General features: G+C 47.0%; 6 non-coding genes and 2 pseudogenes across 6 annotated transcripts; all 8 read right to left on the reverse strand.

Moving 5' to 3' along the window:
• Nucleotides 1-6,247: 6,247 nt before the first annotated feature.
• On the reverse strand, nt 6,248-6,366 carry LOC142994440 (5S ribosomal RNA). Its single transcript, XR_012961383.1, has one exon. It is a non-coding gene; the product is annotated as a 5S ribosomal RNA (ribosomal RNA).
• Nucleotides 6,367-6,823: 457 nt separating this feature from the next.
• LOC142994446 (5S ribosomal RNA) lies at nt 6,824-6,942 on the reverse strand. The gene has a single exon (XR_012961389.1). It is a non-coding gene; the product is annotated as a 5S ribosomal RNA (ribosomal RNA).
• A 466-nt stretch (nt 6,943-7,408) lies between these two features.
• LOC142994394 (5S ribosomal RNA) lies at nt 7,409-7,527 on the reverse strand (annotated as a pseudogene).
• Nucleotides 7,528-23,155: 15,628 nt separating this feature from the next.
• LOC142994381 (5S ribosomal RNA) lies at nt 23,156-23,274 on the reverse strand. The gene has a single exon (XR_012961350.1). It is a non-coding gene; the product is annotated as a 5S ribosomal RNA (ribosomal RNA).
• Nucleotides 23,275-26,330: 3,056 nt separating this feature from the next.
• Nucleotides 26,331-26,449, reverse strand: LOC142994420 (5S ribosomal RNA). Its single transcript, XR_012961363.1, has one exon. It is a non-coding gene; the product is annotated as a 5S ribosomal RNA (ribosomal RNA).
• Nucleotides 26,450-26,906: 457 nt separating this feature from the next.
• On the reverse strand, nt 26,907-27,025 carry LOC142994396 (5S ribosomal RNA; annotated as a pseudogene).
• Nucleotides 27,026-27,269: 244 nt separating this feature from the next.
• On the reverse strand, nt 27,270-27,388 carry LOC142994425 (5S ribosomal RNA). The gene has a single exon (XR_012961368.1). It is a non-coding gene; the product is annotated as a 5S ribosomal RNA (ribosomal RNA).
• A 466-nt stretch (nt 27,389-27,854) lies between these two features.
• On the reverse strand, nt 27,855-27,973 carry LOC142994443 (5S ribosomal RNA). Its single transcript, XR_012961386.1, has one exon. It is a non-coding gene; the product is annotated as a 5S ribosomal RNA (ribosomal RNA).
• Nucleotides 27,974-27,999: the final 26 nt, after the last annotated feature.

Here is a 27,999-nt window from a genome sequence, read left to right on the forward strand (position 1 = left end):
ATCACATAGAACATAAAGAGGGACCACTAACATCTCTGACGCTCACTTTCATCATCATCATCTTCATCATCATCATCATCATCATCGTCACACAGTGGCTCGTGTACTTCACTTCTCATGTGCATTCAATCTTCTCATATTATGCCCATGTGCAATACTCATTTTCTGAATGTATGCTTTCATATAAGATAAGATAAGATACAACTTTATTCTCCCGAGGGACATTGGGTGTTGACAGAGGGAGGGAAACATGAGGGAGGAGGACCAGGTGAGGCCTGCTGCTCAGAGGGCCAAAATGCTTACGGCACCGGGTATTCCCAGGCGGTCTCCCATCCAAGTACTAACCTGGCCCGAAGCTGCTTAGCTTCCGAGATCAGACGAGATCGGGCGTGTTTTTTTTTTTTCTCTTTTATTATCAAAAAATAAATATTTTTACAAATACATTTTACACAAGTAAATACAAGTCATTTCAAATCAAATCAAATTATTTCCAACAATCTATAACACCATTCATCACATCTTTTTTTTTTTTTTTTTCTCTTTTTTTTTTCCTTCACCCATCACCCCTCACCCTTGACCTATTGACATTTGCACCCCACCCTGATTTCCATTCACAAATAGACAGTTATCTTCCAGCACCTTTTGTTTGAAGTTCTTGTCCCCACCATCCCACAGCAGACTCACATTCCTTTTCATAAAGTTACAGAAAAATCTCCAGATGTTCACTTTTTTGTCCTCGAAATGTGAATAGTTTCTCCGAAGTCTGATGACATGTTTGGCATAACTCAGAATGTAATTGATAAGCCATTTGTTCACCCCTGCTTTCCTTTCCTTATACCCAAATAGAAAAAACCTCGCCCATTTTTCCTTTTCCGTGATTGTGACTCTACATTTTTGAAAGCATTGGTCCAGTTTCTCAAAAAACACTTTTAACTCCTTACATTCAAAAATAAAGTGCCTAAATGTCTCCACTTCCACCTTACATATATCACAAACCTTGCTGTTGAGTCTATTTATCTGGTTTAGCACCAAATTGACAAATATTCTATTGTGTCTGAGCCTGAAATTTGTATCAAAGCACTCTGATGAAATGAACTTCACATTTAGATCTGACCAAATGTGCTCCCTCTGAAGCCCATGGAACTGCCTTAGCCATACTTCCTCAGCTGCCGCTTTCTTCTTTTCCTTTCCCAAAAACACTCTATATAGTATCTTGGAGTTAACTGATCGTATGTCATGCTCTTTCCCTCCTTGGATGAGGGAGAAACTGACCAACTCCAGAGCCTTCTCTGCCCTCCTCCCCTTCACCAGCGCCACCCAGCTACGAGGTAACCCCTCTAAAATTCTCTGGCATAGTCTTTTGATCTCTATTGGTCTCACTTTCCCTAATCTTCCCCTGACCTCCTGGATTACTTCCTCCTGCAGAAATCCACCACCTCTTTGGATAAAGTGCTTCACCTGATTTAAACCTGGTTCCTCCAAGTACCTCCCTGAAAAAACCTTCCCCTGACACCTTATTGACGGATTTCTGAAAACTGGTTGGTGTAACACCTGCTCCGCAGTCTCACATCTAAACTTTAAATCCCCCAGTAAAATATTCCACGCTTCAAGTATTTCCCCTGTAAATGCATTAACCTGTGCTCTTTCCCTTTGCTCCGTTTCCCTACATAGATTAAACACTCCTCTATTATCCCACCCCTGTAGGCAAGAGTCGAGGCACTTCTGCCACGCGTAAATCTTTGCGTTTCCCATAAATTTCCCTAACAGTCGAATCCGTGCACTAAGCTTTTTACTTTTCAGGTCCACCAATTTCAAACCGCCCTCCTTCTGCCCATTGATGAGCACCTTCCTGGCTATCAAATGCTGTTTTTTATTCCAGATGAAAGCACTCATCATGTCATTCAGCTTTCCTATTACCCTGTCCGGCATTTCACAGACTCTTAGCGCATACTGACACTTGGACAGGAGGAGGGCGTTAGTTATCACTTTACCCCTTAGATTCAATTTCCTCCCGGACCAGAAATCCAATCGCATTTTGATTTTTCCCTCTATTTCACCCCACGTTTGTTTTGTTGCTGCATCTCGATTCTTACCTACGTATACACCCAAAACCTTCACCATTTCATTTCTCTTTACAAAATTCCATTTATTTACACAATCGAAACCATCACCAAAGCCCATTAGCTCGGTTTTTTCCCCATTGATTTTGGCCCCAGATGCCCTCTCATAGCACTCTACATGCTGCAGCACCCTGTCTACACTCCTCTCATCCCTAACCGTAATACTTATGTCATCTGCGTACTGGTAGATTTTCGTGTCCGTTTTATCTTCCATTTCAATCCCCAAAATCCCTGGGTCCCTCCTTATGAGGGCAGACAAGGGTTCTGCCGCTATGGAGTATAACATAGCTGAAAGCGGGCATCCTTGCCTGATTGACCTCTCCATAGCGAAGCTCTCAGTTAACCTCCCGTTTATTTTCACCCTACTGATGGCATTCCTATATATTAACCTAATCCATTTAGTGAAACCTTCCCCGAAACCCATCTTTCCCAGTGTTTTAAACAAAAAATCATGATCCACCCTATCAAACGCCTTCTCTAAATCAACCCCTATGTACAGCCCTCCCTTCTGATTCATTTTGTCAAAGATGTCCTGGATCGATAAGATGATGTCACTAATGTCTCTCCCTACCACACCATAACACTGACAGGGATTCACCACTGTGCCTATCACCTCCTTCAATCTGTTTGCCAGGATTTTAGCCAGTATTTTATAATCTGTATTTAGCAGAATAATTGGCCTATAATTCCCCAAATCACCTTTGTCACCCTTATTCTTATACACCACTCGGATTAGCCCCGTGAAGAAGTCCCCAGATGCTTTCCCCTCCCGCTCCATGCATTGAAAGATTCTCAGGAGAATTGGCTTTATCACCTGTTTAAAGGTGATGTAAAATTCCCCCGATAACCCATCCAGCCCTGGACTTTTGTTCTTATTCAAACCATTTATTGCTCTTTCCAATTCTTCCTCTGTTATGTTTTTATCACAGTCTGCTCTGTCCTCTTCCCCTAATTTTTTTTCTATCCCTTCAAAAACACTGTGGTCTGTAGAGTTTACCTCCATCTTTGAAAAAAGTTTTTTAAAATGTTTATGAGCCACCTCCAGCATTTCCCCTGTCTTCTCCATTGTCTTACCCTCTTCATTTTTCAGGTTTTGCAGATGAGCTTTCTTTTGCTGTCTTTTTTCAAGCCCTAAAAAGAAACTTGTATTCTTTTCCCCTTCTAAAATATCCTTCATCCTTGATCTGATAGCTGCCCCTCTGCTCCGTTTCTTCTCAAGCTCATCTAATTGTTTTCTCAGCATGAGATATTTTAGATTGTTGAAGTTTTCCTCTGCAATCGACCTTTCCAGCTCTTTATTAATCTGGTCTCTTAAACTATACTCAGTCCTTCTTTCCTTCTCCATTTTATTTTTACAATAGTTTATTGTCACTTTTTTGATGTGCAATTTCACCTCCTCCCACCACTCCCCCATATTTATACAACCCTCACCCTGCAGTTCTCTTTTTCTTTCTTTCAGTAGATTTTCAACTTTCTCCCTATATTTTCCATCCAGCAAAACACTGTTATTTAAACACCATAACCCTCCACCTTTGTGCTCTTTCTCCCCCAGCTCCACCCATAACCTTGCATGATCGCTAAACCCTGTGAACTCATACCAGCATTTTGAAATCTTTTTTTCCAGCCCAGATGCTAATAGACATAAGTCAATCCTGGACTGTTTAAGTTTCCCCAGAACCGTCTGTCGTCTGGAAAAGCCCCTTTCTCCCATATTGCGCACCCTCCACAGATCTACCAGGTTGAAATAGTCAAAAAGCTCATTTAGCGATTTCCTACTTATATCACTTTTGTATGTATTGTTGCTTGATATATCCAATCTCGTAAGTGCACAGTTAAAATCCCCCACTACACAAATGTTCCCTCCCAAATGCGGTTTTAGTTGATCAAAGAAAATTCCACGCTTGTTGTCCTCATTCGGTGCATAAATATTCAAAAGTTTGTAAAGCACATTCCTGTAAATAAATTCAATACCGATCACCCTTCCCTCATCATCCTTCACTATTTCCTTAACATTTTTGATCTTATCTCCTTTAGCAAAAATAGCGACTCCGGCTCGTCCATTTACACCGTTGTTTGCCCACACTTTTCCAGCCCATGTATCCCTCAGATAGCTTCTCCACTCCCTTGTCCACTTAGTCTCTTGTACACAGAGGATGTCAAAAGTATCCACCCTTAAAACATCTCGCATCTTGTTAATACATCTTAAGCCGTTTGTGTTTTGCGATAGTATTTTTAACATTGTAAATACATAGAGATAAATCAGGCCCATCATCTTTATGCTACAGTTCACGTCTTACTTTTTCCTCTTTTTGATCCCCTTGTCTTCAGCATCCATTGCAGTCTTCTCTTCCCCAGCTCCTGGCTGTTTCCGAGGTCCATATCAGACTCCGAGTTCCCCGACTCTTGAGACCCCGTCAAGCATATCTCTGAGTCTGATTCTGGGGGCCGCTGAAGTTGAACAATTTTCACCTTCCTCTCCTTTCTCTCCGATGTATTCACACTCTGCCCCTCTGCTGCGTCTCCATGTCCCGGCACCTCAGCTGTCGATCCTCTCACCTCCATTCCTTGCTCTCCGTCCGACTCCAGTATGTCTCTTCCTTTCTCCGCTTGCCCCTCCGCACGATCCTTCTCGGTCTCCTCCCTCTCAGAGATATTCTCTCTCGATTCTTCCTGCTCCTCACGTTGCTTTCCTCCCGTCCCTGGAGCATGATCAACGTCCTCACAAACACATCTGCTGCTCTCCTTTTTGCAGCTCTGGCATTTGTTCCCTCTGCCCATGCACTCCCTTGCATAGTGCCCCTGCTCTCCACATTTTCTACAAAGGAAATCTGGACAGTCCCTCAGGATATGACCAGTCTGTATGCACTGTCTGCACACTTTCACCTGTTTGTCGTGCAAAACTCTGAAGAACTCTGCTCCAAAAGCCGTCTCAAACTTGGTCGAATATGGAAGTGATTGGACCGTCTCCGTGAATTTAACTTTCACGTATCTTGTTCCGTCAGCAATTCTAGTTCCCGGCCACATTCTCCTGATGATCGGGGATACTGCACTCACTCCCCAGCTGTTCAGCTTGCCCAGAATGACGCTGTCCGTGATATACGCCGGCAGCCCCAGAAACGAGACCACCAGCTCATCATTACATAACTCCTTGGACATGATCGCGGTCTGTCCAATTTTTATGCCGTCCAATAGTCTTTCTTTCCCCTTCGGGTGATTCATTGTGATCTCATATTTATTTCTGCCCGTGTACCGGCAGGCGATGATTTTCCCACAAGTGTCTTGTATTGCCTGGATCAGCTCCATTGCGGTCACTTTATCTTCTCCAATCAGCTCCAGGGCGAGCGTTAAATTTTGCTGAAACTCTTCAGCTTTATCTTTAATAATCCGTATCTCTTCCTCTCTGATGATTTCTCTCTCCTGCCCTCTTCCTCCTTCCGCATTTTCGGCTACGTCAGGAGCTGTCACCGCACGTGTGTCCTCCATTTCTCCCGTCATATTCTGACCGTCCACGGTCCTGTACGCCCGATAGTCTTTCACCATCGGCTCGCTTGCCTCGGCGGTCCGGTCCGGGCCCGGTGCAGCGACTCTGGCTCCCTTTCCTCTGGTTCTCACCATACTTGGAGCACAGTATAAACTATTTTCCATCAGGAAAACACAAACCAAACAAACAAATAACTTAAAGTGTCCCCCAGACAGTCAAAACTGCTGGGGGTGGCTCCAAAAACCGAGCTATCAAAGAAACGGAAAATCTGGGCTTAAAGAAACGCCACAGTTCAAACTCAAAATCAAAATTGCCGCACAGGATCAGTCAAAATACACGCACGCCTGGAGCTCACACACACCTCCTCTTACTTCCGTGTTCAGAGTGGTATGGCCGTAAACAAGAAGAGCAGCCACACAGAGGCTCTTTATAGGTGAGACAGACCCAGTTCAAGTCACCGTGTACACATGACTACACTCAAGTTCATGTATATCACAATTTACATGATGCCTTCATCAGAAGAACACTAACATTTCAAATAAGATAAGACACAACTTTATTCTCCCGAGGGAAATTGCGTGTTGACAGAGGGAGTGAAACATGAGGGAGGAGGACCAGGTGAGGCCTGCTGCTCAGAGGGCCAAAATGCTTACGGCACCGGGTATTCCCAGGCGGTCTCCCATCCAAGTACTAACCTGGCCGGACGCTGATTAGCTTCCGAGATCAGACGAGATCGGGCGTGTTCAGAGTGGTATGGCCGTAAACGAGGAGAGCAGCCACACAGAGGCTCTTTATAGGTGAGACAGACCAGGTTCAAGTCACCGTGTACACATGACTACACTCAAGTTCATGTATGTCACAATTTACATGATGCCTTCATCAGAAACACACGTTTCTGGATAATGAAGTCTTACCTAATGAAACTGATAATCATCACATAGAACATTAAGAGGGACCACTAACATCTCTGACGCTCACTTTCATCATCATCATCATCATCATCATCATCATCGTCACACAGTGGCTCGTGTACTTCACTTCTCATGTGCATTCAATCTTCTCATATTATGCCCATGTGCAATACTCATGTTCTGAATGTATGCTTTCATATAAGATAAGATAAGATACAACTTTATTCTCCCGAGGGAACTTGCGTATTAGCAGAGGGAGTGAAACATGAGGGAGGAGGACCAGGTGAGGCCTGCTGCTCAGAGGGCCAATATGCTTACGGCACCAGGTATTCCAAGGCGGTCTCCCATCCAAGTACTAACCTGGCCCGACACTGCTTAGCTTCAGAGATCAGACCAGATCGGGCGTGTTCAGAGTGGTATGGCCGTAAACGAGGAGAGCAGCCACACAGAGGCTCTTTATAGGTGAGACAGACCCAGTTCAAGTCACCGTGTACACATGACTACACTCAAGTTCATGTATATCACAATTTACATGATGCCTTCATCAGAAACACACATTTCTGGATAATGAAGTCTTACCTAATGAAACTGATAATCATTACATAGAACATACAGAGGGACCACTTACATCTCTGACGCTCACTTTCATCATCATCATCATCATCATCATCATCATCATCATCATCGTCACACAGTGGCTCGTGTACTTCACTTCTCATGTGCATTCAATCTTCTCATATTATGACCATGTGCAATACTCATTTTCTGAATGTATGCTTTCATATAAGATAAGATAAGATACAACTTTATTCTCCCGAGGGAAATTGCGTGTTTACAGAGGGAGTGAAACATGAGGGAGGAGGACCCGGTGAGGCCTGCTGCTCAGAGGGCCAAAATGCTAACGGCACCGGGTATTCCTAGGCGGTCTCCCATCCAAGTACAAACCTGGTCCAACGCTGCTTAGCTTCTGAGATCAGACGAGATCGGGCGTGTTCAGAGTGGTATGGCCGTAAAATAGGAGAGCAGCCACACAGAGGCTCTTTATAGGTGAGACAGACCAAGTTCAAGTCACCGTGTACACATGACTACACTCAAGTTCGTGTATATCACAATTTACATGATGCCTTCATCAGAAGAACACTAACATTTCAGATAAGATAAGATACAACTTTATTCTCCCGAGGGAAATTGCGTGTTGACAGAGGGAGTGAAACATGAGGGAGGAGGATTAGGTGAGGCCTGCTGCTCAGAGGGCCAAAATGCTTACGGTGACGTGGCAATAGTACGTCAATAGTTCACTTCTAATCAGTCTTCAAGGTTCTGGCTAGTAAAAAACTTGTCTTCAGCTATAGTCTAAAAGCAGTTGAGGAAACCAGTCTTCAGATCCAAGTAAAATGTTTATTTGCAGCAAGGTACAAATGAAACAAGTGAGAGGAAAACCCCGGGGTTGCTCTGGCTTGTGTCTCTTTGTCTTCTCCTTATATACTATTCTGGACCTGGGTTTTCCACGCCCCAGGCCCTTCCCCTTTATCCTAAATTTATAGGTACTTGCCACTATTATGATTACTTTGATCTTAATCGTGTAAAGCAGTCTTGCAAACCCTAAAAACAGTAATGGCATCGCCTTCCTTCCCCTTGGCCCTGATTCGCCTTTCTTGGGACTCTTCCTATTGGTTGGTCTGGGGCTGAGTTTGCTAGTAATCTTCCCATCGCAGTGTTACTGTGTGCCTACTGGGGTGTGACAGCACAACCTCGAGCTATCCGTCAGCACCCATTCATTCTCACACAACAGGTGCAGCAGGCGTCTACATGACATCAGGCCGGGTGTTCTCAACACATGTAGTTACAACTTCACCCTCTCAGTGCTACCCCACCAGGTGCATGCACTGTGCTCAGAGCAATTATTCTCAACATTCCCCCCTTTGGTCCTGAAAGGACCACCCAATGAATGATAAATGGGAAATACCTTCTGCAATCATGCAAAGTAATGGTGATAAACCTTAAAATACATGCAATGTGACAGTGACTAGTCTAAAATACATACAATGTGAATAATAAAGAAATCAAACACCCTCTGATTCTTCTAATTCCTGACAATGAGGTTCACTGCAGCAGATGACAACTCAGCTGCAAAACACAACCGACTGTCATCCCTTATCCTCCTAGACTAAATCCATGTGAGACTACGCAGTGATCGTCCTTGTCTGGCCTTCCAGCTGAATCTAGCGACATGGAGAGGGAAACATCCTCCCATTACATCTGGCCAAGGTAAAACCCTCTCCAGGTGGCCAGCTAGCATTCATTGTACACATTTCTCATAACAAAAACAAACCAGTCATAAAGAAATAAACAGAAGTAACATAAGTAACCGCAATGGTATATGTGGGCAACATATGACAAAATAACACAATGATATATCTGGGTAACATAAGTGCTCATGCGCTCTATGATTAGTGACCTACTGCTACCGATATATATATATATATGCAGGTATATATGGAGCTTTACCCATTCCAAAAAGCATCATCCCATATCCACTGTTGACCAGTTGACTCTGTGGGGCGTTCGGAAAGGAGTAATCCTTTCGGTGCGACTTGTGAGGAGCACTGCCTCTTTAGGATTTGTTTATAGAAGGATTTTCTTTTTGTTTTAACATAGTACAAAAAATATATCTGCCTTGGGGCAGCCATAATATGGGGTTCCTCCCAGCCTGCTCCTACTCCCCTCTCACCACAGGTCAATCTCCTATTACTTTCATGCCTGGGTTGTAGCTTAAACACATCCTGTAAGAGGATAATGCCTTTGATTAACAAAGTAAAACAACTCTGGCGACTATCAGTAGGACTGAGTCCTTTTAAAGTCTTAGTATTATAACAATCTTGATCATACATTCATCTCCATCTCCGCCATTGACTGTAAGTTTCTATCTACTCCGCCGCCTTTTCTGCCTCTACGGCATCATAGAACTCCACCGCTCTCCGGATGAACTCCCCATTGTACGGCGCTAGCCCTTCTCCGTTGGCACAGTGCCGACGCATGGGGCCATGTGGCCTAATGACCTCTGTCACCCTTTTATCTTTGAGGGATATTAAATGCAGCCACTGACGCATTTCGTGTGTTGTGTCAGACCAAATGATTCTGTGACCTCCGTCCAGAATGTTTGTCACAACTTTCTTGCTGTAGGCAGCCAGCAGATATCGGGTGTCGTTAGACCCTGGGTACACCGTAAAAGGGCTTCTGCTCTGATCTGGATACAGGTGTTTCCACAAAAACAAGTAATATATCACAAATACATGGTATGTCAACTTCTGTACAAACAATTGTGGATGAACCGCTGTGATAGGCTGCCTTCGCTCATATCCGGTTAACACTCCAAACCCTTCATCCCAATACTGCATGTCACCCTGCTCCAATATCTGTTGAAACAGTTCGTGCAGGTGCCTTGCCCTGACATCTTTTTGTTTTTGCTCGATGCTGGGTAACGTTTCCCAGGATAGATGTGGCGTGACGGGATCTGATGCTGTTATCCATGGCGCATGCCATTCAGTCTTTACATCAGTAAGGGTTGACACTGTTCCTACCAGGGTGTTAATTACCTTGGGTCCAGGGGCCAGGGATGCAATGTCTGTATGCTCGTTTATGAACTGGATTTTGGGAGTCAAAAAATCACCATAGTCCCATCCTCCTACAGTTCTTCCAGCTAAAACATTTTGGTCACGTAGCATTTTCCATTGCTCCCATCTGCTTATGTACATTACTTCGTAGGGTATATTATCGTCTTCTATTACCATGTCTTCTTCTTCTAATTGGTCATTGCCAAAAACGGCCTGTACAGCTTCATTCAGTATGTCTTGATCTGCCATTGGCTTTATGTTCGTCCACGTCTCCAATCTTGGCCCTGCTCCCGTGCCGGTGGTGGAACACCTCCCATCGTGTTTCCCCTCATTTGGACTTCCAGTCCACTGAGAGCTGCTGTCTGACCTCGCAGCCGCCCTTGACAGAAATGGATCAGTAAAGCATTGGCACGGCGCAGTTGTGATACTGTATACTGCATCAGGTCATTCTCGTCTTGCAGATGGTTCGCTTGTTCTTGTAATACATGGCTCTGCCTCTCTATCTGCCTTAGACGCAGATTGTCAGCTTCTAGTTGTCTAACCCGCTGACTTTTCCGACGAGCGTATAGAGCCCTTCTGGTGGCGCACAATAATCTTCGTGCTCTGTCAGACAGGCCTGCTTGCAGCTGGGTGAACACATCTTTACTCATACTCAAAATGTCCTCCCGGAGGTCACCTGGAGTGGTAAGCAGGCTGAGCGGGCGTGACACAAACCTAGTTATGTGTCTGAGATCGTCAATCGTGAAATCCGGTAGTTGAGGCGTGAAGTTGGGAAGTTGAGGGGTGGCGTCGGGAGGTGGAGGTGCGGCAGGATGTTGTCGGACCTCAGGCGTTACCCTTGCGGTGCGTAGATTCTGAGTGGGTATCAGCGGGATGCCTCTGCTCGATTGTCCTGGACTTGGTGAGAGGCCTTGATCGTCTGGGTCCTCAGGGCTCTCTGGGCTGAAGCGTTGTTCCGGTTCCATGATGGGCGATGACCATGGATTCGGAGGAGGTCCCATCGATGGTGTCACTGGCGGGGGCATCAGGTACTGGACTCTCCTGGGGTTCTCCAGCACCTGGATGGGAAAATCATGCTGCTCCTCCTGCCACGGACTCACTCCATCTTTGCCTGGTTGCCTAAGTGAACTATATCTATCTATCTCTGGGTGTGGTGTTCCTGTATATATTGGTGTGTTGTTTGGTCCATTTGGCCTGTGGCTCTGCCCTGGGTCCATATCTGGAGGTGCCTGCTGGCTGGCATAGAATGCCTCCGCCATTTTTGGGGCACCGTCTGTGATGAAAATATTTACAATTACTATGTACAGTTTATATAATTATACACTGCTATATTTCTAAAACTACTTTTATCTACTTTTCTACATACCGTTTGGGAGAGTGGATGGTGATTCACTGTAAGCGTAGCATTTTTCATCGGGCACACCCCCTGCCATCAGTTCAGTGGGCTCATACCCTGTCATGTGTATGTGTTCTACCTGATCGGCGTCTACCTGTATCTGGATTACTGGAAATTGTCCCGTTACTCCTTTAATCATGCGGAGGATTAGGACGCGCAGCAATGGTATAACACACCCAATTATAACTAGTACTATCAGCACTATTCCTCCTAATGCTATTCCAATTGTCTTTAGCCATTTCAGCCATCCCAATTTTCCCAGCCAATCCCAGAAACCTTTCAACTGTGTATTCCAATTAGAATTTTTAACGTGTTCATGTCGCATGCGTTTCATTTCTGACAGGACCCGCGTCAAATTGCCTTTTGGTCCTGTATGTAACGAGATCAGGGTACAACATTCTTCTCCGATAATATCACAAACGCCTTGGTCTGCAGCCATTCTTGCTTCCAGGATAAATCTGTTCTGTAGGGTCATAATGGATGTAGCATGCAGTTGTTCTCTTATCAGACCTATCCCTACTATAGTGAAGTTGATAAATCTCTGTTGATTATACCATAGGTAATTCACCCATCGGCTATTCCGTGCTATGTACTGGGCATTGTTGATGGGTCCTACAAATGGAACTGATCCTACTGCTCGTCCACTTTTTACCCATTCTGTTCCTATAGCAGTGTGTTCTTCAGGGATCCCGTATGGGACTTGGTCCCAACTAATGTACACTTCATCTGTATTTTTCCAATCCCAGCCATGCTCCTGACTGTCGTCCATATAGGTTTTGCCATTGGAGTTCTCGGTATCTCTCCTATTTCTGGGGTGGTCCAGAGTGTCTTGTTGCGTTATTAGAGATAGCTGACCTGTTAACATTAATGGTGCACACATACCTGTCCAATTGGGTGGTAATTTAGACAATAGTGTAGTATTGTGCTCACATATCCAGAAGATATCTCCTAGTGGCTCTGTACCCTGTCCAAAATCTGCCAGGCGGTATTGAGCCATGTAGGAGGAGTTCTGTTCGTAAGTTACACGACCTCCATTGGGTATCACCTGCTTGCATTGAATGCGGGCTTTTGGCCTGGTGGTACATGACTTGGTGGTAGTTGTGGTGTTCCCTGTCTCTATTATTGGATACCATGTTTCCATGCCGCATTGTATCAGTCCTGCTGCATCTGTCATTGCCCCTGTTTTTGCATTAGCGACGTTTTCTAGTTCTCTCCCTCTTACTATGCAGAAAGGAAAAATCAATCCATCTGGTTTGTGAACTACTGGGGGAATTACCGTGGTAACATCATATCCTGTATATTGGAGCCGGTGTGGGCAAATTTCATCATCTTTGCTCCATCCCTTTGTTTTCCCTGCCATATGCATTGCACACTGAGCGAAACACCTGCCCTCGTTAAAATATGGGCAGCTTCCTATTGCGCTTCCCGGCAGTATTTTGAACTGTGGAATTCTTTTCGCATTATAGCAGGCAATGCATTCCCGTTTCTCTTTCTTGGCTGCAGCCATTTCCTCCGCTGAGAATCTAAGCCATGTCTGAAACATGTTACTACTCCATTGTGTAGATCGTAGTTTTTCCAGATCCCTCTTGTGTCGTTTGTTTGCTAATTGTATTTTATCTCTTGCTTCCCCTATTGTCATTTCCTGTCCTGTTCCCTGATGTTGGCATGCGATGTTTGTGCATTTTACCTGAATGATCACCATCCCTTCTCCCCGGCATTCTGCGTTGAGCGGATAACCCAGCCATTCCTTCCCTACTGGTTCGGCTGTGGCATAGGCTATTGCCGACACATGTTCATAGATGTCCGCTTTTATATACACTGTTGGTGTGACTACCCCTTTATCCACTATGCCCTTGTTAGTTGCTAACGTAATCATGGCCATGGCACATCCATCTAGTGGGTGCTGAGTGTTTGATTGGTGTGTGTTGGTTAATATAACTTCCCCCCTTGCTAACCCTCCCAAGGTTAGCACTATAAGGGCAAACCAACTAATCTGAATCAGACCAATCGTGGCCCGGCGTTGGCGGGTAGTCTGGAGTCGGTGGGCCCACCTCCCCTGTGGGTGAGGCGGGTGGCGGCGACCCGGCAGACGTCTGAATTCCTGATGGCCCTGCTTGCACATCAGGAGCGTCATCAGTACGTGACACAGCATGGTCCTCAACTGCTCTTTCACCGCTGCCTGTAGGCACTTCCCCTGTTGCAGGATCAGGCGACACCTGTCCATCAGTCGAGCCAGAACTACTAGTAGAACCGCTCGAACTACTTTGTTGACGGTGAGCCCGTAGTCTGGCCGACCGTCGCTGTGCGTGAGAGGAGCTTGAGTCACTTGAGCTACTATGGGCAGGGCTAGTGTTAGCGGGCGTGGTCTGGGGGCCGCGTTGCGCGTCCCCTTCAGCATGCTGCCGTGAGTCAGTGGTGCCTAGTTGGTCAGGAAAGTGACCAGGCGGGTCAGGCGGTCGATGGCGGGTGCAGTGGTTGCGATGGAACCAAAATGGCTTACCTTCAACTTTCAAAGCAGTGGGCGTAGTGAGCACCACTTTAAAAGGCCCGTCTCTACGAGGCTCGTTCCACTGACGTCTAAAAACCCGTATATACACTTGGTCTCCCACCTGGATGTCACGGACATCTACTGGGATGTGTGTGTCGTCTTTGCTGTTGGCCTCTTTCACCTGTTGAAACACAAGCCTGTGAATTTGAGACAAAGCTCTTAGATAATCGCCCAGCTCTCGTTCCAGCTGCTGCAATGGAGGCCCCTCCGTCGGCCCTCTGTGTTGTGGAAGGGGCATCGGGCGACCTGTAAGCATTTCATGGGGAGTTAGATGTGTTAGTCGGTTAGTTTGGGAGCGCATGGCCATTAAAGCAATTGGTAAAGCATCCACCCACGTGAGCTTATGGTTGCTATCGGCAGCAATCTTAGCGATTTTAGTTTTCAAAACCCCATTTGCTCGTTCCACCGAGCCTTGTGATTGCGGATGGTAGACACAGCCAAATTTCTGTTTGATGCCCAATCTACTGAACATCTCTTTGATTACCCGTGAGATAAAATGTGGTCCACTATCTGATGAGATAGTGTCTGGTATTCCAAACCTGGGGAAAACCTCCATACACAAAAACTTAGCTACTACTCTATGGTCATTTCTAGCTGTCGCACAAGCTTCAACCCACCTACTAAACCGACACACAACCACCAATAGGTATCTTTTTCCCTGTACCCTGTCAATCATGTCCACAAAATCCATCATCAGGTGCTTAAACGGACCTTCAGGCACTGGAATATGTGCCAATGGATGAGTAAACATTTTTCTAACATTATACTTTGGACAATGTTGGCATATGGATAGTTCTCTGTCAACCATCGCAGCCATGTATGGTGACCACCATACAGCCTGCAACTTTCTCACACTTGAACTCTGGAACAGTGGTCAGGTTCATGTACTGTCTTGATTGCAATTACCAATAACGATAAAGGCAACACAAAATGCCCATGGCTACTCCTCCATAACCCATTGTGTGGAGTGGCCGTTCGTATGGCCCCCCTTTGGAGCCATAACCTTTGTTCTGCTTCAGAAACCCTGTTCTGCGCCTGTATCAATGAAGTCATGTTGGTTATGGGGGCACAATCCTGTTCAAACAGTATGGGCCCCTGAGTGGCCTGTCCCGTTGCCGCTTTTGCTGCAGCATCTGCATGATTATTACCTCTAGCCACCGATGAATCATTCAGCTGATGTGCTGCACATTTGACTATAGCCAATTGGGTGGGAAGCTGCATGGCCTGTATTAATTCTATCACTGCTTGCCCATGCGCCACCGGCGTGCCATCTGCACGAATAAATCCTCGTTGTTTCCAAATGCTGGCATTAATATGGCATACGCCATACCCATAGGCACTGTCTGTATAACTGGTGGCACGTTTGCCCGAAGCCAGTTTGCATGCTGCTGTTAAAGCTTTAATTTCTGCCAATTGTGCAGAACACGGTTGGTCGAGGCTCACTGATTGTATTTGGGTAAATGTGTCGTCAATATTGAGCTGAACTATGCCATAGCCAGCTTTTGTTCCTGTGTCTCCTCGTACACAAGATCCATCTACAAACAAAACTATGTCCGACGGAATCGGCTGGTTGTACAGGTTGTCGCGTACTTGCATAAAACTATCTGTTTCTTTAAGGCAGTCATGAGGCTCCCCTTCAGTAGGCAAAACCATTCGTGTTGCTGGATTTATCGTGGTGCATCGCTGTATTGTTAGCTCTGACCCTGACAACAGGACCTCATAGCCTGTTCGCCTGGCCTGGGTTATTACAAAACGTGGGCCGGTAAGCATTGCATGCAGTTGGTGAGACGTATATAGTATTACAGGGTGTCCCATGGTTAACACTGACGCCTTTTTGTAGGCAAATGCAGCCGCCGCTAATCCCTGGTAGCAGGGTGGCAGCCCTTCCTCTACCCTATCTAATTTGGTGCTATAGTACACTATTGGTTGCTTACCGGTAGGAGACACCTGCATCAATACCGCACATGCATGTCCCTGTCTTTCAGCTACGTACAGGTGAAATGGCTTGCGATAGTCGAGATTGGCTAAAACTGGGGCAGTCTGCATATCTTTCTTAAGGAGCTGAAACGCTCCTTCTGCTTCCTCAGTCCATTGGAGTTGCGCTGACTGTGGGTTTTGTCCAGCTGCTCGTATCAAAGCTCTTAATGGAGCTGTTTTAATGGCATAGTCACATATCCATGGTCTGCTATATCCTGTCATTCCCAGGAAAGATAACATCTGGCCTACTGTTTGAGGCTTAGGGGCTTGACTTATGGCCATCAGCTGGGAGGGGGCAATATGCCTTCCTTCCTCACTCAACTGTCTGCCCAAATATTCTACAGATGTTTGACAAAACTGTAGTTTACTTTTGCTCACTTTGTGTCCTCCTTCAGCTAAAACTGTTAGGACTGTGAGTGAATCTTTTTCACACTGTTCTTTGCTGCTAGAGCATATCAAAATGTCATCCACATACATTAAGGTGGTAGACTGTATGTCCAGATGGCTGAGATCATTCGCTAAAACTCGGTTAAATATTGACGGGGAGTGAACAAAACCCTGAGGGAGACGTGTATAAGTATACTGTTCCCCCTCATAGGTAAACGCAAATAGGAACTGCGACTGCGGATGAACTGGAACACTGAAGAAGGCAGAGCACAAATCAATCACTGTGTACCACTTTGTTCCTGGAGGTATGTTAGACAGCAAAGTATGTGGGTCTGGGACAACAGGTATTTCTTCTGCAACAACAGCATTAACTGCCCTTAAATCATGCACCAATCTATAGTCATTTCCATTTGGCTTTCGTATTGGAAAAATAGGTGTGTTGCATGCACTATTAGTTTTCACTAAAACTCCTGCTTCTACCAGTCCTGAGATGATGGGCCTTATTCCTGCAACAGCTTCTTGTTTTAAAGGATACTGTTTCTGCCTCGGTAACCTAACTTCTGGTTTTATGTGAACATATAGGGGCTCCGCTGATTTTACGAGACCTACATCTGTCTTGTGTGCTGACCATACTTGTGGCGGAACTTGCTCCAACAAAGCTTCATGCTCTTTTGCAACCATCATTTGTTTCCTATCATGTCTGGGTAACTGCACCTCTTCTGCTATGGCCTCGTCTGCTGTTGTTATGCTGATCTTGAGGAACTGCCCGTCAGAGGAAATGCAAATGGCTTTACAGTCTGTAGGTGTCCATTCCTGTACTAGTTGTGCCTTCTTCATCATTGGTCCTAAATCATGTGACTCAAAGTTTTCTGCTATCAGCAAGGTGATGTGTGGCGATGATCCCGGTACTTGGAACCATTCTTTTACCTCCTCCGTACCTATCACCTCAGCAGCTGCTCCTTGGGGTCCCACAATGATGGCATCATACTGGAGGACTGTCGTATGGTTATTCATTGCTTCAACCCAGCACGTCTCATAGTCATCGTGGTCTTGATCTCCGTCATATAGCATCGTACAATGTAGCGGAAGACTTGGCTCCCGTGCCTTCTCAAACTGATGGATTATCAGCGGCTTCCATGTTTCCCATGCATGTATCAGAAATGCATCTGGTGAGGTTAGCCTGATCCAAAACACTCGTGCATCTCTCCTTTGGCCTGTATTTTGTGAAAAGTCTGTCGTTGCCACTTGGGACATCATGGGGCTTGTGTGAGGGCTGACCTTATTTGGGACATCAAAGTATATGCCATTAGGTGAACACATTATTGTGGCATTTAACTGGCACAGTATATCACGCCCTAGTAAATTGATTGGTGTGTCTGCTGAATATAACATAGGTGCACATACTACTTTGTCTCCTATTTTCATTGGAACCGGTTCAGTCAGGGGTATTATTTGTGTTTTCCCAGAGAAACCAACTGTTCGTATTTTCGATGCCGAAAGGGGAAGTCCGGCTCCATCTCTGCCTATGCATGAGTATGTGGCACCTGTATCTACCATAAATTTATGCTGCCGATTTTGTATTATAACGTCTATGGTAGGTTCACTTTGTGGCTGTTGCGTGAGTACAGGCGTTATCACTTCCCCTTCTTGTTTCTCTGGGCTCCCCTATTGCCACTGGGCTGCAGGTCCCATCCACAGGCCCTGATTTGATGCTCCAGGCCATGGGTTGGTAGGACAGTCTCTCTGTACGTGTCCCGTCTCTCCACATCCCCAGCACTGCAGCTGTTGTCGACCTACCGGTGTTGGTGGACCATTTTGGGAGTATTGTGTCTGCTGTTGGTCGTGCAACGTCTGGTCAGGTCCTCGTTGATATCGTGTTGGTGGAGGTCCTCTCCATCTTCCACGCTGGGGTGGTCCTATATTCTGCATTGGCCTCCCTCTTCCGGGCGGCGGATAGTTGCCTTGTCCCCCCGAATTGAGGTGCACATGAATTGGAGGGGCCTGCTGCATGGGTGCGTGGACAGGCTGTTGTCCTGTAGGATAACCTGCTGGGTTAGTGGGGATCATTTGCTGTCCTTGGGCAGGGGCCACTGTTGCGGTATACACTGGAGCTTGTGTCACCTGTACTTCCGTTTGTTTTTCCGTGGTCCCCTCAGGCTTGAATTCAGGAGCAGCCACCGTCACTGGCGCCTGGTTTTTCGCCTTTTCACGGTCCTTCTTTTGTTTTGTCAGTTCTCCTATCTGTAGCTGGGTTAGCTTACCAGCCAGCATTCTGTTCTGCTCCTCAGTAGCCCGTTTCTCATTTCTGTAGACATCCACGTAGTGTACGAGGTGTTCAGTGAACACAGGCCAGTCCAACTTCATCAGCCCAACAACTCCATTCAGCTTATGTTGTATCTCCTTTGGCATGGCATTCTTTACATACAACTTAAACAGAGCCTTTGATGATTCATTCACATTCCATTCACTGCCTGTCTCTGTCTTCCATTTCCGTTGGAACTGATGCAGGAACTGCAGAGGGCTGTCTTCATCCTTCAAGCTTTCCCTTTCTAATTTTGAAGGATCCATTTTAGAGGGATATTTGTCTCTCAAGGTTTTCCATACCTGTCCCCGAACAGCGTTAAAAGGGGTGTGGTCATAATTGTGGCTCTTTGTCAGTCCTACCACCCCTGCTTCTTCAAAGATCTCTCCAGACACATGTTGACCCGTGATCTTCATCAGTAGTGCTTTGATGTCTCCAGCAGCCAGTTTTATCCCGCCCGTGTTGTCTTCAAATGCTGCTATCCATCTATCAGCTCCTTCTGTTAGTGCGGGAAGACGGTTTATTAATCCTGTGATGTCCATAAATCCCCATGGCACATACCTCTCTGTGTTACCTGGTCCTTTTACCAGCAGTGGACCCATGGCATGTCCGTGGCTCCCGTCATCATCTCTTGTTCCATCCTTTGATTGGCATTCTGCTGCAGGTGCTTTCCTGTCTGCCCTACTTTGTAGACCGAGTGTTGTTCTTGTGGGCCTTTTGTATGCATAGGGTTTTTTCCTTGTGGTCTGATTGCGCGCATAGGGTATTTTTCCGCTCCTCAGGTCCATTTCCCCTTTTCCAGTTGCTTCTGATAACTCTATATCCACTGTAAGCTGTTGTTCAGTTATTTCGCATCCCTCTCTGTCATCATAATCATCAAAACCGCCTATACGACGTGCTTCGTTGAGCTCACGTTCCTTGTCGAGCTCTTCCTGCAGCAATGATTCGTTTAACTCACGTGTTCTGTTGATTTCATTCACTACTTCTCTCTCCACCTCGTCCAGCATTCTCCGTAAACTTTCCGTCTCTTTTGCCGTATCCCCTGCACATTTCATGTCTGGTGACCCCCAGGCTCTGTAGGGTGACTGTTCCCATTGTGCCTGGCGCTTGTCTTGTTCTACCTCCACTAGTCCTGTCCTGCGTCTTTCCGCCTCCTTCGTCAGGCTTGTAGCCTCTCTGACCTTCTGCTGTTCCATACGGCTCAATTCTATTAACAGGTCCCGATTGCATCTGTCTAAATATTCTTGTGGCCTGTCTCCTGTTTCCGGGAGTTGCCTATAGGCTAACTCTTCTGGCAGACTACTCCTTCTAGTGGTCCTATGGTGTATCCCTTGGGGTGTTAGGTATGTTCCTGCCTCTCTATCCCTAGCTCTTCTTGAGGGTGCTCCTCCTCTTGAGCTATCTCTTCCGATTGGCAGCTGTATCTCAGATGTAGCATGACACATGCCACGCGGTATTGGCTCTGGATCTGGTTCTTTACTGGAGTGTATGCCTGCCTTCAGGCTGCTTGCTCCCAACACCTCACTGGACCCGGAATCACTAGAGTCTGAGTTCAGTGACCTGTTGTCTTGCTCTTCTGTTTCTTCATCATACCTTAGTTCCCTTTTTTCCCTGGGGACCTTTCTTTTTCCACCTGAATGTTTTCCTGATTTCATTGTTACCACTAATGTCCCTGTTACTTTACCATCTACTCCGCCAGTCCTTAGTGGGTACTGTCCTGCATGTTCTTTTCCATACGGGGGAGGAGGGGCTGATGCTTCCTGCATTAACATCTGCCTATGTGTACCCTCCATTTTAAAGTACTGCAGAATATCCTTCTGTTCTGCGTTCTTCAGTCTCTCCTTCTGATGTTTTTGGTCGTTTCTTTTATCTTTACGCCTTAGCTCCTCTTCCACATTGTCACAATTTTTTAGATCAAAGGTTCCCTGTACGGGCCACTTATTATGGCCTGCTGTGATCCTGTTCCATCTGCTCATACACTTTTGAATTTTCCTTTTCTGTGTAGGATGACGCAGCATGATAAGCTCAGCGGGTGTCAATTCGTCAGATTGTTTACTCAGCTTGACCCCCATGACCTTGCACTTTGGTCTGTTTACTTTGTCTTAAACGCACTCCCTTCTGGTGCCACCTATCCTCCAGCTTCAGCCAACTCCGACTTCACTTTGCTCACTGATTCACCTCTGGGTATTTGTATGTATCCCTACACCACCTTCTATGATGATCTGCCCACTCTACTCTCTCTACTCTGAGTCCGGGGTATTTTGGTCGGTTATCATACAAAATGTCCTGTCCCAATATTATCTTTTGCCATTCAACAAATCCCCTATACTCTGGAAATGGGGAATCTTCTCTGTGTGTTGCGTCCACTGATATACAATCAATCCCACTTACACATGTTACAGCTCCCACGTTTTCTGTGTGTGACTCACTGTTTAGCAGTTGGGTAGGATCTACTCCTTCTTCCCACCACTCTCCGTCTCTCCACCTCTCTCTGTGGTGCTCGTTGCTGCCTACACACACAACTTCAGTGTCCCACAGAGCACTCAAATACTGTAAAGCGGGGTGAGGGGGTGTCTTTGTAAGACGATTACTCTTCCTCAGGTGTTGACATAAATCTTCATATGTTAAAACAAATGCCCACCACGGAGACAGGCTCGCAGCCCTTATTTTAAACCTATACGCGGAGTAACTTTTGCTAAATGGATCAATTTCTAGATTATTACTCATACACTCTTCCAAATATTAAACTACTTGCACACCGTATGCAAGATTGCTATCTAAGCTGACCTTCTAAGATCAGAACACAGCGACATTATTCACAATTCCAAGCATGGCAACTTATTCAAACTTCATTTCCACTTCTATTTACATTAAAAATAACATTTCATGCATAAATGTAGCGTATACTATTTATAGTCCTAATCACTTTTTCTTTCACCACTACTCCTTCCTTTATCCTCTATTTACACATATATACACAAACCTTTTAAAACAAAATGCTCTGGCTTCCTGCCAGTTACTACCCCTGGCTCTCTGCCAGTTATTTCCCTGGGCTCTCTGCCCGGTACTTCTTCTGGCTTCCTGCCAGTTACTTCCCTGGGCTCCCTGCCCGGTACTCTTCTACATCTGAGTCGCCCCAGAGAGGGCACGGCGACTTTTCTTCAGATTTCTTTTTTCCCTGCTTGTGTCGCCCCAGAGAGGGCACGGCGACAGACGTCTCAAGCGGTACTTTTACTCTTATCTCATACCATCCCTGTGGTATAGATTTTTGCCTTAAATAACTTCACAACAATAAATGCTCTCCTACTTAAATTCCATTCACACTCATATTCATGCTCCTTCTTACTGATTCCTTTGAGAGTTTCTCTGCATATTTCACGAACGCATAGATCATACCAGCCCCACAGACCAATGACAAACAAAGCCACATACAGATCAAACAATTAAATATCACTCTTTGACATTTGTCCATCATCCCATCATGCCACAACATTCATTCTTAGTCTTGGATCTGACGACAGTTGTCAACTCTTATTTGTTAGTCAATACTTATCCTATTAACTCTAAATCTAGGTCTTTTTGGGAGAGGTGACAATACCTTGTGACCGTGGGATCAGACAAAGGCCAGGGACGCCACCCAATAAATTTGGAAAAAGAAAAAAGGAATTGTTTCTCACCTTTCTGGTGGATTTTGGGCCCTTGGGTTGGTCCCACCTCCTCTGACGACCCCACTGGTCCCTCGGCCACACCGTCCCTCCTGGCTGTTAGCTCGCCAAATGACGTGGCAATAGTACGTCAATAGTTCACTTCTAATCAGTCTTCAAGGTTCTGGCTAGTAAAAAACTTGTCTTCAGCTATAGTCTAAAAGCAGTTGAGGAAACCAGTCTTCAGATCCAAGTAAAATGTTTATTTGCAGCAAGGTACAAATGAAACAAGTGAGAGGAAAACCCCGGGGTTGCTCTGGCTTGTGTCTCTTTGTCTTCTCCTTATATACTATTCTGGACCTGGGTTTTCCACGCCCCAGGCCCTTCCCCTTTATCCTAAATTTATAGGTACTTGCCACTATTATGATTACTCGTTTGATCTTAATCGTGTAAAGCAGTCTTGCAAACCCTAAAAACAGTAATGGCATCGCCTTCCTTCCCCTTGGCCCTGATTCGCCTTTCTTGGGACTCTTCCTATTGGTTGGTCTGGGGCTGAGTTTGCTAGTAATCTTCCCATCGCAGTGTTACTGTGTGCCTACTGGGGTGTGACAGCACAACCTCGAGCTATCCGTCAGCACCCATTCATTCTCACACAACAGGTGCAGCAGGCGTCTACATGACATCAGGCCGGGTGTTCTCAACACATGTAGTTACAACTTCACCCTCTCAGTGCTACCCCACCAGGTGCATGCACTGTGCTCAGAGCAATTATTCTCAACAACGGCACCGGGTATTCCCAGGCGGTCTCCCATCCAAGTACTAACCTGGCCCGACGCTGCTTAGCTTCCGAGATCAGACGAGATCGGGCGTGTTCAGAGTGGTATGGCTGTAAACGAGGAGAGCAGCCACACAGAGCACCACGTTGTCCTTTCCGGCGACGTGTCGGATGTCCGTGGTGTATTCCGATATGAAGGAGAGCTGACGCTGCTGGCGGGCCGACCAAGGCTCGGCCACCTTGGACATGCAGAACGTGAGCGGCTTATGGTCCACGAATGCCGTAAACTCTCGACCTTCAAGTAGGAACCTGAAATGGCGGACTGCCAACCAGAGGCCGAGGAGCTCTCTGTCAAACGCACTGTACTTGCGCTCCCTGGGGGTCAACTGGCGGCTGAAAAAGACGAGTGGCTGCCAGGCGCCGTCGACCCATTGCCCGTGCACCTCTCCCACAGCATAATCAGACGCGTCCGTGGTGATAGCGATGGGGGCCTTGTGCGACGGGTGGGCCAGCATGGTGGCTTGGCTCAGGGAGGCTTTGGTGGCATCGAACGCGGCATCCCTCTCAGCCGTCCAGTCGACGGCCTGACCGGGGGACTTACCCTTAAGAGCCTCGTGTAGCGGGCGCATAGTGTGGGCGGCCCGGCGGATGAACCGGTGATAAAAGGTTACCATCCCCAGAAACTCCCGGAGTGCACGAGCTGTGTGCGGTCTTGGAAAGGCGGACACGGCCTCCACCTTTGCAGGGAGGGGGGCAGCCCCCTCTTTGCTCACCAGATGTCCGAGGAATTGGATGGAGGGCAACCCGAACACGCACTTCGCAGGGTTGATAATCAAGCCGTGCTGGTCGAGCCTTTTGAAGAGATCCCGGAGTTGTACTTGGTGCTCTCCCTCCGAGGAGCTGGCAACGAGAATATCGTCTAGGTAAACGAAAATGAACGGCATGTCTCTTAGCGCCGAATCCATCAACCGCTGGAAAGACTGTGCAGCGTTCTTAAGTCCAAACGGCATCCGCAGGAACTCAAACAGTCCGAACGGCGTGACCACCGCCGTTTTGGGGATGTCTGCAGGGTGCACCGGGACTTGGTGGTAGCCCCGCACCAGATCCACTTTGGAGAAAACCAGTTTGCCAGCCAGATGTGCGGAGAAATCCTGGATGTGGGGGACCGGGTAGCGGTCCGGTGTGGTAGCGTCGTTAAGGCGGCGGTAGTCTCCGCACGGACGACAACCACCATCTGGTTTAGGGACGATGTGGAGGGGTGAGGCCCATGGGCTGTCAGAGCGGTGGATAATGCCCAGGCACTCCATGTTGGCAAACTCTGACCTGGCGACTGCCAGCCTGACAGGATTGAGCCGCCGGGCCCTAGCGTAGACCGGGGGGCCCTTAGTGTCAATGTGGTGTTCAACCCCGTGCTTGATGGTAGTGGCGGAAAAGGTGGGCTTCGTCAGGCTGGGAAACTCACCAAGTAGGCGTTGATATCTGTCCCCCTCAGCAAGAGAGCTGGAGAGTCCGCCGTATGTTGCCTCACCGCGGACACAAGCAAACGAGGAGAATGTCAATGCGTCTACCAAGCGGCTGTTCTTGACGTCCACTAGTAGTCCGTGAGCGCACAGGAAATCCGCACCGAGGATGGGGAAGGAAATGTCGGCCGTAACAAAATCCCACGTAAACTGCCGGCCCTCGAGACACAGGTTCACAGTCTTTGTGCCATAGGTGCGGATAGGGGTGTCGTTAGCAGACGTCAATGGGGGTCCGTAGCCTCCGCTGGCGGTGTCACTCCTCGTGGCCGGCAAAACGCTACTGTTAGCTCCGGTGTCGCAGAGGAAGTTACGCCTGGAGAGGGTGTCCTTAATGAATAGTAGTCTGCTTGTTGCACCCACGCTCACGGCTACAACTGAACGTGGGCCCTGTCGTTTCCCGCCGGTCCATAGTTGCAAGGGGGCCGGCATCTCTTAGCTTTAGCGCCGAAACGCGCATGGAAGTAGCACATGCCTGAATTTGTGCGGCCGTCAGCAGTCACAGGGTCTCCTGTAGTTAGCATTCCTCTGCTGGGGGGCATGTAGCTGCGCGTCGGGGCTATCACCTCAGGGGCGAAACGCTGGGTAGCCAGGAAAAAGCGATCAGCCTCCTCGGCGAAAGCTCGTGGCTCCGTGATAGTTGTATTAGTTAAGGCTGTTTGCACGTGTGGCGGCATGTGCCGAAGGAACAGTTCCATGAACAGGAAATTTGGCTCTTCTTTACCTAGCAGGTTCAGCATCATCTCCATGTGCTCTGAGGGCTTACTGTCTCCAAGGCCGTGAATAGCGAACAGGCGTCGGGCTCGTTCCGGCCGTGACAGCTCGAAGGTTTTGAGCAGGAGAGTCTTGAATGCTGCATATTTCTCCAGGGCAGGAAGAGAAGTAATAAACCCCACTGTCCGGGCCGCTGTAGAGCTCCCCAGTGCGGAGACAACGTGGAAATAGCGTGTGTCGTCATCCGTTATCCCGCGGAGGGCGAATTGAGCTTCCGTCTGTGCGAACCATGCCGCCGTGGACGTCTCCCAAAACTCCGGCAATTTGAGAAAAACGGCCATGTTCAGTCCAGTCTCGGAAACTTCGTCGAGACTCGCGTCAGGGTCACCAGTGTAGTGCCGAAGGACGGGAGTCGGAGGCGGCGTATTGAGTTTTAACGTCCACTTTATAGACATGCGGATTCACTCGTCTCGTACAATCAATACAGCAGAACAACAACACCTACGGACCGGAAGTCCTCGCCCTTTTAACCACCGTGGGGAACACACCTACCCACACCATAGTCCGAGGGGGAATTATGTATAATCACCACAATATCACAATTTACATGATGCCTTCATCAGAAACACACATTTCTGGATAATGAAGTCTTACCTAATGAAACTGATAATCATCACATAGAACATACAGAGGGACCACTTACATCTCTGACGCTCACTTTCATCATCATCATCGTCACACAGTGGCTCGTGTACTTCACTTCTCATGTGCATTCAATCTTCTCATATTATGCCCATGTGCAATACTCATTTTCTGAATGTATGCTTTCATATAAGATAAGATAAGATACAACTTTATTCTCCCGAGGGAAATTGCGTGTTGACAGAGGGAGTGAAACATGAGGGAGGAAGACCAGGTGAGGCCTGCTGCTCAGAGGGCCAAAATGCTTACGGCACCGGGTATTCCCAGGCGGTCTCCCATCCAAGTACTAACCTGGCCCGACGCTGCTTAGCTTCTGAGATCAGACGAGATCGGGCGTGTTCAGAGTGGTATGGCCGTAAACGAGGAGAGCAGCCACACAGAGGCTCTTCATAGGTGAGACAGACCCAGTTCAAGTCACCGTGTACACATGACTACACTCAAGATCATGTATATCACAATTTACATGATGCCTTCATCAGAAACACACATTTCTGGATAATGAAGTCTTACCTAATGAAACTGATAATCATCATATAGAACATAAAGAGGGACCACTAACATCTCTGACGCTCACTTTCATCATCATCATCATCGTCATCATCATCATCGTCACACAGTGGCTCGTGTACTTCACTTCTGATGTGCATTCAATCTTCTCATATTATGACCATGTGCAATACTCATTTTCTGAATGTATGCTTTCATATAAGATAAGATAAGATACAACTTTATTCTCCCGAGGGAAATTGCGTGTTTACAGAGGGAGTGAAACATGAGGGAGGAGGACCAGGTGAGGCCTGCTGCTCAGAGGGCCAAAATGCTTACGGCACCGGGTTTTCCCAGGCGGTCTCCCATGCAAGTACTAACCTGGCCAGACTCTGCTTAGCTTCCGAGATCAGACGAGATCGGGCATGTTCAGAGTGGTATGGCCGTACCGAGGAGAGCAGCCACACAGAGGCTCTTTATAGGTGAGACAGACCCAGTTCAAGTCACCGTGTACACATGACTACACTCAAGTTCATGTATATCACAATTTACATGATGCCTTCATCAGAAGAACACTAACATTTCAAATAAGATAAGACACAACTTTATTCTCCCGAGGGAAATTGCGTGTTGACAGAGGGAGTGAAACATGAGGGAGGAGGACCAGGTGAGGCCTGCTGCTCAGAAGGCCAAAATGCTTACGGTACCGGGTATTCCCAGGCGGTCTCCCATCCAAGTACTAACCTGGCCCGACGCTGATTAGCTTCCGAGATCAGACGAGATCGGGCGTGTTCAGAGTGGTATGGCCGTAAACGAGGAGAGCAGCCACACAGAGGCTCTTTATAGGTGAGACAGACCCAGTTCAAGTCACCGTGTACACATGACTACACTCAAGTTCATGTATATCACAATTTACATGATGCCTTCATCAGAAACACACATTTCTGGATAATGAAGTCTTACCTAATGAAACTGATAATCATCACATGGAACATACAGAGGGACCACTAACATCTCTGACGCTCACTTTCATCATCATCATCATCATCATCATCATCATCATCATCATCGTCACACAGTGGCTGGTGTACTTCACTTCTCATGTGCATTCAATCTTCTCATATTATGCCCATGTGCAATACTCATTTTCTGAATGTATGCTTTCATATAAGATAAGATAAGATACAACTTTATTCCTCCAAGGGAACTTGCGTGTTCACAGAGTGAGTGAAACATGAGGGAGGAGGACCAGGTGAGGCCTGCTGCTCAGAGGGCCAAAATGCTTACGGCACCGGGTATTCCCATGCGGCCTCCCATCCAAGTACTAACCTGGCCTGACGCTGCTTAGCTTCCGAGATCAGACGAGATCGGGCGTGTTCAGAGTGGTATGGCCGTAAAATAGGAGAGCAGCCACACAGAGGCTCT

This window comes from Genypterus blacodes, unplaced genomic scaffold, assembly GCF_046128005.1.
Source record: "Genypterus blacodes isolate CSIRO-AG114 ecotype Tasmania unplaced genomic scaffold, CSIRO-AGI_Gbla_v1 ptg000029l_1, whole genome shotgun sequence".
NCBI classification, from domain to species: Eukaryota; Metazoa; Chordata; class Actinopteri; order Ophidiiformes; family Ophidiidae; genus Genypterus; species Genypterus blacodes.